This window comes from Erinaceus europaeus, chromosome 2 (genome assembly GCF_950295315.1).
Source record: "Erinaceus europaeus chromosome 2, mEriEur2.1, whole genome shotgun sequence".
NCBI classification, from domain to species: Eukaryota; Metazoa; Chordata; class Mammalia; order Eulipotyphla; family Erinaceidae; genus Erinaceus; species Erinaceus europaeus.
Window position 1 is genome coordinate 134,102,494 of NC_080163.1, and position 16,272 is coordinate 134,118,765.

A 16,272-nucleotide genomic window follows, 5' to 3' on the forward strand; every position below is an offset into this window, starting at 1 on the left:
CTCTCACCATCCCTCTCTGTCCTATCTAAATGATGACATCAATAATAACTGCAACAACAACAATAAAAAAGGGCAACAAAAGGGAAAATAAATATTTATTTTAAAAAGAGAAATAGAACAAATAAGGCAATTGTTAAACATCACTAGTCATTAAGCAAATGCAAATTATAAACAGAATGAGATACCACAGAAAATAAAATTTAAAATGAAGAATGAACTAGGGGGGCAGGCAGAGGTGCACCCAGTAGAACACACATTTTTTGTTGTTGTCGTTGTTATTATTGTTATTATTGCTGTCCTTGTCATCTGCTTTTATATGGCCCACTGACTAACAATGGCTTTCATATTTGCAAATGAATATCTCCTCTAAAAATATTTTGTGACACATGAAAGTTATAGGAGGGCCAGGCTGTGGCCCACTCAGTTGTGTGCACATGTTATCATGTGCAAGGACTCAGGTTCAAGCCCCTAGTCTCCACCTGCAGGTGTGGAGGCTTTATGAGCAGGGAAGCAAAGCTACAGGTACCTCTCATTCTCTCTTTCTATCTCCCCCTCTTGATTTCTTAAAAAAATTAAAACTGGGGGGGTTGCCGGAAGATGGCAGACTAAGAAGCTGCTAGTGGCTTGAGCTCTGATCACATCTTCTGGAAACGGTAGGATTTTCTGCCTTTAGCAGGCCAGTCAATAAGGGGTCCTAGCGGTGACACCAAGGAGGTGACTATAACTTAATTTGGGTCAAGAATTAGAGTAGAGGTGGCGTGGACTAGCGGGCGCACTGCTCCAGACTTCCCAGGCTGCAGCGGGTAAGGCGGGTGGGCCGGGCATTGTCCTCGGCCCGGGAAGGCGGCTCCTCCGCCGGTTGCAGAGCGCTGCTGGGCGGCCAGCAGAGGACCTGGAGGGAGCACTGTAGCTTGGGGGCTTCCTGTTGGGAGTCTCCAGGAACCACCGCGACCCTGAGGGCGGATCCGAGGACATCCTTGAGTACAGCTCTCATTGGATCAAAAGGACTTGGAGCTAGTTTTCATCTTTGAGAAATCCTTTAAAAAAGCTTCGGGGGGGGGGGTTCCCAGAAGATGGTGGACTGAGAAGCTGCTAGTGGCTGAGCTCTGACCACATCTCCTGGAAACGGTAGGATTTTCTGCCTTTAGCAGGCCAGCCAATAAGGGGTCCTAGCGGCAACACCAAGGAGGTGACTATAACTTAATTTGGGTTAAGAATTAGAGTAGGGAAAAAAGGGGAGAAAAAAAAAAAGGAAAAAAATTTTTTTTCTTCCTTTTAATTTTCAAGCATACCTCCTTCCCGCCCCCCCCCCATAACCAGTCCTTTTCTTTACGAAATTCCTGTCCCACCAGGGAGTATCATTAATTCTAAGTCTATACCCTTCTGAAACCTCTGGCCTTTTTTCTTTCTAAGTAGCCAACCCCCCCACCTCACCCCGCATAGCTAATTAAATAATTAAAAATAAATACATTAAAAAAAACCCTTTCCTTTCACTGCCATTTTATGACTGTTCTTTTTCTTATCTTTTTCTTTTTTTCTTTCTTTTTTTTTCTTTTTCTCATTCTTGTCATCCCTTCTTCCTTAATCGTACAGCTTCCAAAGTCACAGCCCCCACCCCCCACACCAACAAACAGTGTGCTTTTTTGAATTCACTGATACACATTTGGGAATTTCCTTTCACTGCTATTTAATTACAGCTCTTTTTCTTATCTTTTCCCTTTTCTCTCTCGTCTCTCCCTCTCTCTCTCTCTCTCTCTCTTTTTTTAATCTTGTCATACACTTCTTCCTTCTTCTTTGTCTGTCTGAATTTGTGAATTATTTTGGGGAAGAAATCTGACTCAAAGTGGACTCTCTATGTGTGTATCTCTGCTCTACTTCCCTTTCCCCTCTTGTTACCCCTAGAATATACAGTGGATAGTAGATTTGCATAACTGTCTATTCTTGCTATCCTTTCTTTTCTCTTTCATCACTGGGATTTGGTTACTATTTTTTCACAGATTGGAGAAATTGTTTAGCTAACTGGTAGTGATTAAACTGCTTCAATACTTGCTTCAGTTGCTACTGTAATTCCTGAGGTTGGAGAGTGCAATTGTCATAAAGGTATTTAGTATAGGGATACTTGTACTCAAGACACAACAACTGAGGAACAACAGAACATAAAAAAAAGAAACACATAAATCAAAAAAAAGGGTAGATCAAAAACAAATAAAACTGCTACTCCAATGAATGAAGACAAGAGCCCAGAAGAAACTACAAATCAGCCAGAAGTAACCATAGATAAGAAAAGTATGCAAGCAATAATAAACTTATTAATCACAGAAATGAAAACAACATTGGAGGAAAGGAATGGCAGTATTAGGGAAACAACAGTTGAGACCCCCAAGGAAAATACTGATTATCTTGAGGCAATTAGAGAACTGAAAGCTGAAATAGCTGAAATGAAGAAAGAAGCTGAGGCAAGGGAAAGCAGACTAACAGAAGCAGAAAACAGAATTAGTCACACAGAGGATGAGTTAGAGAAAATGAAGAAAGAGGTGAAAGAGCTTAAAAAGAGATTGAGAGACACTGTAAACAACAACAGAGACATATGGGATGATCTCAAAAGAAGTAACATTCGTATAACTGGCCTGCCAGAGGAAGAAAGAGAGGAAAGGGAAACAAACATTCTAGAAGAAATAACAGAAGAAAACTTCCCAGGCCTGAATAACAGAAAGGACATCAAGATTCAAGAAGCGCAGAGAGTACAAAACAGAATCAACCCAGACCTGAAGACACCAAGACACATCATAGTCACAATGAGAAGAAGTAAGGATAAAGAAAGGATCCTAAAGGCTGCAAGAGAGAAACAAAAAGTCACATACTAGGGAAAACCCATAAGATTATCTGCAGACTTCTCCACTCAAACTCTAAAAGCCAGAAGGGAATGGCAAGATATCTATCAAGCCCTGAATGAAAAAGGGTTTCAACCAAGGATAATATATCCTGCTAGACTTTCATTCAAACTAGATGGAGGGATCAAAATCTTCTTAGATAAACAACAGTTAAACGAGGCAACCATCACCAAGCCGGCCCTGAAAGAGGTTCTGAAAGACCTCTTATAAACAAGAACATCACTATAATACTTGCAATATATCAGAGCAAACAAATTTTATTTTTTGAACAATGGCACTACAATACATTAAATCCATAATATCAATAAATGTCAATGGCTTAAACTCACCCATCAAAAGGCACAGGGTGGGGGGATGGATCAGAAAACATAATCCAACCATATGCTGATTGCAAGAACCCCATCTGTCACAACAAGAAAAACACAGACTTAAAGTGAAGGATGGAAAACTATCATACAGGCTAACAGACCACAAAAAACGGGCAGGAACAGCCATTCTCATCTCAGACATGATAGATTTTAAATTAAATAAAGTAATAAAAGAGAGGCAAGGACATTACAAAATGATTAGAGGATCAATCAGCCAAGAAGACTTAACAATTATTAATATCTATGCACCCAATGAGGGACCATCTAAATACATTAAGCATCTACTGAAAGAATTTCAAAAATACATCAATAGTAATACAATAATAGTGGGAGACTTCAATACCCCACTCTCACACTTAGACAGATCAACAAAGCAGAGAACCAATAAAGATACAAGAGAATTGAATGAAGAGATCGACAGACTAGACCTCTTGGACAGTTTCAGACTCCTCCACCCCAAAAAACTGGAATACACCTTCTTTTCAAATCCACATAACACATACTCAAGGATAGACCACATGTTAGGCCACAAAGACAGCATCAATAAATTCAAGAGCACTGAAATCATCCCAAGTATCTTCTCAGACCACAGTGGAGTAAAACTAACATTTAACAACAAACAGAAAATTATTAAAAGACACAGAATTTGGAAACTAAACAACATACTCCTTAAGAACCACTGGGTCAGAGACTCACTCAAGCAGGAAATTCAAATGTTCCTGGAAACTAATGAAAATGAAGATACAACCTATCAAAACATTTGGGACACAGCTAAAGCAGTACTGAGAGGGAAACTTATAGCCATACAATCACATATTAAACACCAAGAAGAAGCTCAAATGAACGACCTTACTGCACACCTCAAGGACTTAGAGGAAGAGGAACAAAGGAACCCTAAAGCAACCAGAAGGACAGAAATCACTAAAGTTAGAGCAGAAATAAACAACATCGAAAATAAAAGAACCATACAAAAGATCAATGAAGCCAAATGTTGGTTCTTTGAAAGATTAAACAAAATTGACAAATCCCTAGCCAGACTCACCAAACAAAAAAGAGAGAAGACTCAAATTAATAGAATTGTAAACAATGCAGGAGATATCACAACTGACACCACAGAAATCCAGAGAATCCTGCGAAACTTCTATAAAGAACTATATGCCACCAAGCTAGAGAATCTGGAAGAAATGGAACAATTCCTAGAAACATATGCCCTTCCAAAACTGAACCAAGAAGAACTACAAAATCTAAATGCACCAATCACAGACAAAGAAATTGAAACCGTTATTAAGAATCTCCCCAACAACAAAAGTCCTGGACCAGATGGCTTCACAAACGAATTCTACAAAACTTTCAGGAAACAGTTAATACCCATACTTCTTAAGCTATTCCATAAGATTGAAGAAACAGGAATACTCCCTTCCACCTTCTATGAAGCCAACATCACCCTGATACCAAAAGCTGATACGAACAGGACAAAAAAGGAAAACTACAGACCAATATCTCTGATGAACATTGATGCCAAAATATAAAACAAGATATTGGCCAAACGGATACAGCAACATATCAAAAAGATTGTTCATCATGACCAAGTGGGATTCATCCCAGGAATGCAAGGCTGGTTCAACATCTATAAGTCAATCAATGTCATTCACCATATCAATAAAAGCAAAGCCAAAAACCACATGATTATCTCAATAGATGCAGAAAAAGCCTTTGACAAAATCAAACACCCATTCATGCTGAAAACTCTACAAAAAATAGGAATAGATGGGAAATTCCTCAAGACAGTCTATATATAGCAAACCAACAGCCAACATCATACACAACAGACAGAAGCTGAAAGCATTCCCCCTCAGATCGGGGACTAGACAAGGCTGTCCACTGTCACCATTACTCTTCAACATAGTAGTGAAAGTTCTTGCCATAACAATCAGGCAAGAGAAAGAAATCAAAGGAATACAGATTGGAAGGGAAGAAGACAAGCATTCACTATTTGCAGATGATATGATAGTATACATAGAAAGACCTAAAGAATCCAGCAGAAAATTACTGGAAGTTATTAGGCAATATAGCAAGGTATCAGGCTACAAAATCAATGTACAAAAATCAGTGGCATTTCTTTATGCAAACACTAAATCTGAAGAAAAAGACATCCAGAAATCACTCCCTTTTACTGTTTCAGCAAAATCAATCAAATACCTAGGAATAAAGTTGACCAAAGAAGTGAAAGACTTGTATGCTGAAAACTATGAGTCGCTACTCAAGGAAATAGAAACTGATACCAAGAAATGGAAAGATATCCCATGCTCATGGATTGGAAGGATAAATACCATCAAAATGAATATTCTCCCCAGAGCCATATACAAATTTAATGCAATACCCATCCAAGTTCCACCAAGCTTCTTTAAGAGAATAGAACAAACACTACAATCATTTATCTGGAACCTGAAAATACCTAGAATGGCCAAAACCATCTTGAGGAAAAGAAACAGAAATGGAGGCAACACACTCCCATACCTTAAACTATATTATAAAGCCATCATCATCAAAAAAGCATGGTACTGGAACAAAATAGGCACACAGACCAGTGGAACAGAATTGAAAGCCCAGAAATAAATCCCCACACCTATGGACATCTACTCTTTGATAAGGGTGCCCAAAGGATTAAATGGAAAAAGGAGGCTCTCTTCAATAAATGGTGCTGGGGAAACTGGGTTGTAACATGCAGAAGAATGAAACTGAACCACTTTATCTCACCAGAAACAAAAATCAACTCCAAATGGATCAAAGACCTAGATGTCAGACCAGAAACAATCAAATACTTAAGAGGAAGGGATGCATTGGATCGACCTTCTCGTGGTGCATCCCGTGAGTACCCATTTATTGCGGAAACTGACGATCCTTCCTAGCCGACTGAATCCACATGGATCCCAGTCACTTTCAAAGCCAGCAACAAGCAGACATCAGGCTCAACCTGATGCTGTTGACTGGCTATGGAAGAAGGGCAAACGCTAGAAGAAGAAGAACTTAGAGGAAAACATTGGTAAAACACTTTCCCACCTACACCTCAAGGACATCTTTGATGAATCAAACCCAATTGCAAGGAAGACCAAAGCAGAAACAAACCAATGGGACTACATCAAATTGAAAAGCTTCTGCACATCCAAAGAAACTATTAAACAAACAGAGAGACCCCTCACAGAATGGGAGAAGATCTTCACATGCCATACATCAGACAAGAAACTAATCACCAAAATATATAAAGAGCTCAGCAAACTTAGCACCAAAAAAGCAAATGACCCCATCCAAAACTGGGCAGAGGATATGAACAAAACATTCACCTCAGAGGAGATCCAAACGGCTAACAAACATATGAAAAACTGCTCTAGGTCACTGATTGTCAGAGAAATGCAAATTAAGACAACACTAAGATACCACCTCACTCCTGTAAGAATGGCATACATCAAAAAGGACAGCAGCAACAAATGCTGGAGAGGATGTGGGGACAGAGGAACCCTTTTACATTGTTGGTGGGAATGTAAATTGGTACAGCCTCTGTGGAGAGCAGTCTGGAAAACTCTCAGAAGGCTAGACATGGACCTTCCATATGATCCAGTAATTCCTCTCCTGGGGTTATACCCCAAGGACTCCATAACACCCAACCAAAAAGAGGTGTGTACTCCTATGTTCCTAGCAGCACAATTCATAATAGCTAAAACCTGGAAGCAACCCAGGTGCCCAACAACAGATGAGTGGCTGAGAAAGCTGTGGTATATATACACAATGGAATACTATGCAGCTATCAAGAACAATGAACCCACCTTCTCTGACCCATCTTGGACAGAGCTAGAAGGAATTATGTTAAGTGAACTAAGTCAGAAAGATAAAGATGAGTATGGGATGATCCCACTCATCAACAATAGTTGAGTAAGAAGATCTGAAAGGGAAACTAAAAGCAGGACCTGATCAAATTGTAAGTAGGGCACCAAAGTAAAAACCCTGTGGTGAGGGGTAGACATGCAGCTTCCTGGGCCAGTGGGGGGTGGGATTGGGTGGAAGGGATGGGTCACAGTCTTTTGGTGGTGGGAATGGTGTTTATGTACACTCCTAGCAAAATGTAGACATATAAATCAGTATTTAATTAATATGAGAGGGGGAAAATCAATTGTATGTCTCAAAGTTTTTCAAAACACAAACTGAATCTTTTTAATATATAGTCTGTGTATTTGATATGCGGACTATCTCAAAAGCCTAGACCAAGTACATTAGAAGCATCCAATAGCACAGCTATATACAAGATACTGGATACTGTACAGCAAACCATAACAAAAGGACTTTTCAAAGTTAACCCAGTTACCAAATAATGTGATGATAACATTAACGGTCGATTGTCTTTTTGAACCCTAAGACAGCAGGAACCTCACATCTCCACTATAGAGCCCCTACTTCCCCCAGTCCTGGAACCCTTGGATAGGGCCCACTTTCCCATATACCTCTCCCAATCCATACCAAATAATATTGCATCTGCCAGTCACAACCTAACCAACACAACGACTGCCACCTCAACATGCTTCACCTCAGACTGTGTCCAGAGACTTCATGTGTGGAATGACAACCCTTCAGCTTCATTACTCGTGTGAGACCTTTCCTTTTATAGTACACTCTAATTTCAACTCAGGTAGTTCACTTTCTAACAAAGTCCCATAACCTAGATATATACTAGTTTCTGTGAGAGAGAGCTTATGTTCACACGTATCCATAAACTACTGCAAAATATATACCTGAAAACAGAAGTACACTAGAGTTTGCAGTGAGTACCTCCCTAACACCTCCTCTCCACTATTCCAAGCTTGGTATCCATGATTGCTCAACAAATTGTTTGGCTTTGTATGTTAACTCTCTTTTCAATCACCAGGTTCCTGATGCCACCAGGATGCTGGCCAGGCTTCCCTGGATTGAAGACCGCACCAATGTGTCCTGGAGCTCGGCTTCCCCAGAGACACACCTTACTAGGGAAAGAGAGAGGCAGACTGGGAGTATGGACTGACCAGTCAACGCCCATGTTCAGCGGGGAAGCAATTACAGAAGCCAGACCTTCTACCTTCTGCAACCCTCAACAACCCTGGATCTCCCAGAGGGCTAGAGAATGGGAAAGCTATCATGGGAGGGGGTGGGTTATGGAGATTGGGTGGTGGGAACTGTGTGGAGTTGTACCCCTCCTACCTTATGGTTTTGTTAATTAATCCTTTCTTAAATTAAAAAAAAATTAAAACTATATTTATTGACTAAAGACAGCCAGAAATCGAGAGGGAAGGGGGAGATATGGAGAGAGACACAGAGACACCTGCAACACTGCTTCACTACTTGCAGAACTTCCCCCTGCATGTGGAGACTGGAGTCTCAAACCTGAGGCCTTGTGTATTGTAACATGTATGCTCAACCAGATGTGCCACCACCCAGCCCCGTTTCTTGGTTTCTCTCTGCCTCTTTTCAGTTAAAAAGAAGTTTAAATTTAAAAAAAGCACCAAATAAAAAAGATCTAAAAACCAACAAACAAAAAAAACAACAATAAGAAAGTTATAGGAAAACCAAATCTCAGTGTCCATAAATAAAGAGAACACACATGTTAAAATGTGAAAAGACATGGGTTCAGGTCTCTGGTCCCCACCTGCAGAGGGAAAGTTTCACAAGTGGTGGAGCAGTACTAAGTTGTCTCTTTTCTCCCTATCACCACTTCCCTCTCAATTTATCTGTCTCTCCAAATAAATTAAAAATATATTTTTAATAGAATGAGCTAGAACTATATAACTACAAGAGTAACTAAAATTAAAATTTTAAGTAAACATTCATGTTATGCCAGCAGAAAGGCAAAATAGTAAGAACATTTTGGAAAACATCTTGGCAATTTCTCATAAAATTAAAGTACTGACAACAATGAGATACCACCTCACCCCTGTGAGAATATCATACATCAGAAAAGGCAGCAGCAACAACTGCTGGAGAGGTTGTGGGGACAAAAGAATGTAAATTGGTCCAACCCCTGTGGAGATCAGTCTGGAGCAGAGCTACTCTCTGCCCTAATCCAACTTTCTAGTTGTATTCTCAACTGTGACACCATCTTCCCTGTCAGGAAAATGTGAGGATGTGGTAGAACTTGGCAGGGCTTGACCTGAGGAGTGGGTCTATCCTGTCAGTCGCTTTCCCTACTGAGAGGTTGAACAAGGAGGGACAAGAGTAACCCCAAAGGTTTACCTCATCTTATCAGACTCCCTGGCTCAAAAAGCACCCTACATTCCTGATACTATGGCCTGCTCCCTTATTATCTACATAATCATTGTTTTGCCTGAAAGATCTCCACCCATTCCATTCTTTTGATCTTTCTACCCTCAAAAACCTCCCTGCTTGCAGGGTATTATTAATCCTACCAGTTAAAACCCTCACAATAGTTGCTAAGGAAGTTCCTACCTTTCCAGCCCCTTTTGCCTTTCTCCACCCCTTTCCTAGCCATTTCCGTTTCCAACTTGCCACTTACAAGTCCAACCTTTAAAAGCCTTTGCTCGCTGATCAATAAAGAATCAAATTGAATGGCCTCATTGACACCAGCTCTGTTCATGAGTCATCTCCCTCACGTGGCTGAGTGAGTAGCAGTCCAGGCTGGCTTTGGTCGAGTTCTCTCCAACCCAGAGAGTATGTGCCCAGGAAGAGGCACCACCACACTAGCCTGGAACCTGGCACCCAACATGGGGCTGTTTTCCAAGTTAGAGTTGCCACTCTCCGCGGGAGACATGGGAGGGGGATCCGGGAAAGTCTTATGTAAATTAACAACAATATTCACATTATTTTTCTACACTTAACTAATATATATATATATATTTTATTTTCCCTTTTGTTGCCCTTGTTTTTTTGTTGTTCTTGTGGTTATTATTGTTGTTATTGATATCGTCATTGTTAGACAGGCGAGAGGTGGGGGAGAGGAGGAAAGATAGATACCTGCAGACCTGCTTCACCACCTGTGAAGTGACTCCCCTGCAGGTGGGGAGCCGGGTGCTCAAACTGGGGTCCTTACTCCAGTCCTTGCGCTTTGTGCCACCTGCACTTAACCCACTGCGCTACCGCCCGACTCCCCTACACTTAACTAATATATCTTGTTTTGCCACTATAGGCTTGCCTTTGTCAGCCAACAATTTAAAGATTTTGTTCCCTTTAAAACATCACCCATACCACAGACATCCCTTACAACCCCCAAGGACAAACTATTGTTGAGAAGGCCCACCAAACACGTAAGGCCAAATTAAATAAAGAAAAAAGGGGGGATACATCCCCCCAACATTCACTTGGCTAGGCACTAACTACATTAAACCTCTTTTAATATTTATAAAAATTCGAACCAGCCCCCAATCATTCTCCATTGGCAGACACTGCTCTCTCTTCCAGCCCTCAAGGTTAGATAGAAGGACCCCCTTGATGGCTTTTGGAAAAGAATCAGACCGCCTGCTAACCATGGGAAGCGGATTTGCATGTGTTTCTTTCACAGGAATCCCCAAAACCATTTAGACCCCTGTCCTCTAACATTGCCCACAAGATGGCATGACTACAATGCCTCCCAAAACCCATATCTAAAATAGACTTCCTAGCTCCTTTCTACCCTAAGCTCCCTATTTTCATCAGTTCTATTCCTACCTTTTGTTTTTTGTTTATTAAAAATTTTGTCCTGCTTTCTGTTGTTACCTTTCAGCCACTCAACTCCCTTGGTAGAGGACCTCACCAATGTGTCCTGGAACCTCACCCCTCTAGAACCCTATTCCACTAGAGAAAGACAAAAACAAGTGGGGTTATGGATCAACCTGCCAAAATTCTTGTCCAGCAGAGAAGCAATTACAGAAGCCAAACTTCAACCTTCCACACCCCCTAAAACAAGAGGGAGAAAGGTTAAGGGAAGATGACCACAAGACTCTAAACTCCAATTCCAACAGGACCCAGAGAGAAAAGGGAAGGACTAGTAGGTATAGGTGTGACTTAGAAAGGAAAAGCAGTACCACAGAAAAAAAATGGAAAAAATATATAAATATGTATAGATAGTTATAGAAATAAGTCAACCCATATCTGTGACCTTGGGAGAACTATTGCAGTTTCCAATGGAGGGGATGGAGACACTGAACTCTGGTGGTAGGAACAGTGTGTAATTATACCTCTTCTATCTCATAATTTTGTAAATCAATATTAAATCATGAATTAAAATATTTAATTAAAAATTGCCAAAATTAAAGAAAATTAAACTACCATAGAAACTAGCAATCTCACTCCCTGGTACTTATAAATTAGTAACATATGTTGATACAAAGTCCTGTTTCTGAATGTTTATAGAAGTTTTATTCATTCACAATACCACTTATTAGAACTAACAGTTACCCATGAATTATTTTACTTAATAGAGATAGAGAGACAGGCCATAGCACTGAAGCTTCCTTCAATGTGGTGGGGCCCAGGTTCATACCTAGGTTATGTGCATAGCAAAGCAGCACACTATCCAAGTGAGCTATTATGGTCCAATTATCCATTAATTGGTGACACGACCATTCAATTAAGTAGCATTCAGCAGTAAAATGGAATATGGAAACATGGATAAATCTCAAAAAAGTATGCTAAAAAACCGGTTATAGGCAAAAGTGTTCTATATTTTATTAATTCATTTATATGATAGGAGAATAAAAATAAAAATCAGATCATTGTCAGAAGCTGCAGGAAAGATGGTGGGGGATCACACACAGGAAGTTTCTGGGATAATAAGATCATTTTATATACAGTATTTATTATGGTGGTGACTACATGACTATATGTGTTTCAAAATTCATGGACCTGTACACCAACCATGGTGGATTTTACTATAAGTAAATCATATAGTCAATAAGCCTGATTTTAAAAACTAGATAAAAGTATATAGGGAGAATATAAGTTTAAATTGTATCAAGACATAACATCCAAAATATGTACACTAGTCCTACAAATAACAGAAAAGGCACAAGCTCTTTTTTTTTTTTTTTTGAAGTTTGGGTAAGATAAGACAAGAAAATTCACAGAAGGGAGATTATCAATAGTCAATTATCACAATTGTTCTGCCTCACTGGTAACAGGTAAACATAAATCATAAAATAAAGCAATAACCATCACTTTCCCATCAAAATGACAAAATTTTAAAAGACTGATAATATCAGATGTTTGGCATATATGTAGAGCATGTATAATCACCACAGTAAGACCCCAGAAGGTCAGGGAAATACCACAGCAGTAGTCCAGTAGATCTGAAGTTCCACAGGTCCTAGGTTCAATACCCAGCACCACCCTATGCCAGAACTAAGAAATGCTCTGCTCTGCAATCTCTCCCCCTTCCCTCTTATTCTCTCGTGAAAATAAATCTTGAAGAAGTAGAAGGAGGAGGAGGAGGAGATAAGGAGGAGGAGGAAGAGCATTAATGGGGGCAACAGTATTTCAACAACATTCATACTTAGTTGAATCAAATTTTATTCTTTAAAAAATTTTTAATTATCTTTTTTTATTGGATAGACAGTCAGAAATCGAGAGAGAAGGGGACATAATGACGGAGAGAGACAGAGAGACACCTGCAGCACTGCTTCACCACTCACAAAGCTTTCCCCTACAGGTAGGGACTGGGGGCTTGAACCCACCACCTTGCACATTGTAACATGTGCGCTCAACCAGGTGCACCACCACCCGACTCCTCAAATTTTATTCTTATACTAGTTTGTTATGACAAATAAAAGTCTTTAAGTAGAATTTATTAATGTATTTAGATGTCCTCATAACTAAAGATTTCTAATGGCTTGGTATTTTTTCTTTCTTACTGAGCATCTAATTCTGAAATAAAAAGGGTAAACTTTGAACACACTGCATAAATCCAATAAGGACATTAATTTCCTGCCTTACTTTTTTTTTCTTCCCTAAAAATACCTAGGTTCCTACTAGTCATGAAGTAGGACCTAAATTACTTCAAGGAGTAAAGAAAAAAGAGAATGAGAAGGAATCATCCTGATAAAATAAGTTGTTCAAGTGGTTCAAGGGTTCTGAAATGACAAGAACAAAGACCGTCTAAAAGTAGGGAGCAAGACACCCAAGGCGTCCGTCCAGGTGAGCTCACCCAGAGCAATGGACACCCAGCACCTGGGCAGGTGAAGAATGTTATAGGGCCGCTCATTGGCTCCTCGCAGGGTGCTCCCTCAACCTCAGAGGTGAGTCTCAGGTCACCTGACCGCACTGCTGCGACTGTAGGTTAGGATGTGTGGGCCAGGTACATCTGAGTGTGTATCATTCTGGGGTAGAATAGGGAAAATATATGGGGGCGTGACACCCCACTTTCCTGGAGAGAAAATTAAAAAAAAAATCTTGTCCACGGCTTCAAGGCTGATCCTAAATCAGAGGCGGGATGACCCCGGGCCCCCTGTGCTTCCGCCCCGCTAACTGTGAGACTGGGGCAGCTCCGCAGCAACTTTGGAAGTTCGGCTGTTTCAATGGCAAAAGGTTGTGTGGGGGGGCTAGAGGGGACGGTGGGGAGAAGCCGCCAAGAGAACTTGGGGCGGGGTGAGGGGGGCGTCCAGAAAACGTGCGGAACTTCCGAAGCGAAAAGACTGGAGCAAGTGGAGGAGTTGCCCAGGCCGGTTCCCACGCCTCCCCCACCGCCCAACCCCGCACTGTGACCCCACGTTCATCTTTAGGACTTGCGACGCCCGTCATCCCCAAACCCCCCATTCCGGTTCACTCCGCGCCCCCTGCGCCCCGCTGAGACCTCTGAGTCTAACTCACAGACGCCCGGGCCCTGTCTCCGCGTACGCCGCAGCCACCGCTCGCCTCACGCATCGCCAGGCGTCCGGGCTGTTGCCCCGTGTTGCCACAGCAACCACGGAGCGCCACGAGCCAAGCAAGTCGCGCCATGATTGGCCAGGGCTAGCGTCCATAGCAACCTTCAGGCTGCGCGAGATTTAGCGGGAAAATTCGTTTTCCCGATGTTCTTTTACTTCTTCTCTCTCTCCCTCTACCTCTCCCTCTCCTTTCCCCTCTCCCTCTCCTTCCCTTTCCCTCTCTCCCCGTCTCCCCTCCTTCTCCCCCTCTTATCCCCTTATTCCTCCCCTCCCTTGCCCCCTTCCCCTCCCCTTCCCTCTCCTTTTCGCCCTCCCTTTCTCCCCCTCTCCCTCTCTCTGTCTCCACTTCCCCCCCCCCTTCTCTCCCCTTCTCCCTTTTCCTCTCCCTCCCTCTGTCTCCTTTTACTCTTCATTTGTCACCAGGGTCATTTCTGGGGCTTTGGTGCCTGCAGGATGAGTCCACTATTCCTAGCGACTTTTCTTTTTTTAGGGTGGAGGGTGACCAACACAAAGGAAATTGAGAAGGAAGTGGGAGGGTGAGAGAAAGATACCTGCAACACTTCTTCACCACACATGAACCTTACCCCCCCCACACCCACACACACACACCGCCCGCCCGCCCATGCTAGTAGGGGACAGGGGCTTGAACCATCAAGAATTTTTCAGAAACCCTCTCTCCCCAAAGGCAACCTTTCCCAGCCACCGACCCTAGTTCTTTAGAGGTGTTTTGTATGAATGAAAAAGTAGCTTGGAGTGTTGAAATCATGCCTGTGCAAGACCTTATTACTCAGAAAGAGAGAGACTAACTGAGTTCCATAAGAACAGAGAGTACAGTGGTTATGCTCAGTATCTAAGAATTAGTGCCTATTGGGTTCTCAGTCAAAACCTACTAATTATAAGAATGGAGAACTGAAGTTTAAGCAGAGGTTGGGTATCTTTGTTGCAGCAAAAATAGCATGGACTAGGTGACTTAACTAGTAGACATTTGTTTCACAGTGTTCTGAAGGTTGGAAAGTCTAAGATCTTCTTGGTTTGTGGAACCTGTCCTCTCATTGTGTCTTTACATAGAGGAAATGGCAGAAGAGGTGAAATTTCCAGAAATCTTTTTCTTGTTTTCTTTCCTCCTCCCTCCTCCCCCTCCCCCTCCCCTCCTCCTCCCCTCCCCCTCCTCCTCCTCCTCTTCCTCCTCTTCCTCCTCTTCTTCATTTCCTAGAGCACTGCTCAGTTGTGGTTTATGGTGGCTTGGAGGATTGAACCTGGGTCTTTGGAGTCTCAGACAACAGACTCTCTTTGCATAACCATTATGCTATCTACCCCACCCTCTGGGGATTTTTTAAACATGGCAACTAATCCTAATCTTGTGTGGTGTTCCATTACTCAATCAACTCCAAGGGCCCCACCTCCTAAAACTATCACATTGGGGATTAATAAATATTGAACAGTGACAGGTTCAGTCTCTAGTACTGAGTATTTGGAGATTAACTTGAAGAACTGGAAGATAGAAGTGAAAGCGGATGATTATAGTAACAATAGTAGATTTCACTTGGTTTATCTTAGTGCATCTCAACATTCCTATGTAGTAATGGCTTGCCTCCTTCCTTCCTTCCTTCCTTCCTTCCTTCCTTCCTTCCTTCTTACCTTCCTTTCTCTGGCTAGAGACAAATGGGGGTGGGGTGAGGGAGAGAGAGAGAGAGAGAGAAAGAAAGAGAAAGAGACCTGTAGCAGTGCCCCACAATTTGTGAAACTTCCCTCTTGCAGGTTGGGACTGAGGGCTTGAACCAAGTGCACTCTATTGAATGTGCCACCATGAAGCCCCTTATATATGTTATGTTGTTGTGTTGTGTTGTGTTGTGTTGTGTTGTGTTGTTACATCATGTCTACCAGAGTACTGCCCAACTCTGGTTTTTGGTGGTCTCTTTCTGTCTATCAGAATGGGGACACAGAACTCTGGTGGTGGCAAAGGTATGGAATTATACCACTGTTATCTTGTGGTTTTGTAAATCAATATTAAATTGCTAATAATTTTCTTTTAATTCTGCCTGTGGTGGTTTTGCCTTCTCTCCTCTTTCAGCCTGAGCCTGCCCCAAGCAGGAAACCTCCAATTGGGTTCACTGCTAGCCTTTACACCTGTAGTCACACCAG

At 41.8% G+C, this 16,272-nt stretch overlaps 1 protein-coding gene across 1 annotated transcript in view; it reads right to left on the minus strand.

The window, feature by feature from the left end:
• The window catches only part of HYDIN (HYDIN axonemal central pair apparatus protein), a 477,232-nt gene extending 463,090 nt beyond the window's left edge, over positions 1-14,142 (minus strand). The window contains exon 1 of the mRNA XM_060172033.1: positions 14,075-14,142. The gene's annotated coding sequence lies outside the window, so the exon portion shown is untranslated. The remainder of the gene's footprint in view (positions 1-14,074) is intronic.
• Between the last annotated feature and the right edge of the window lie 2,130 nt (positions 14,143-16,272).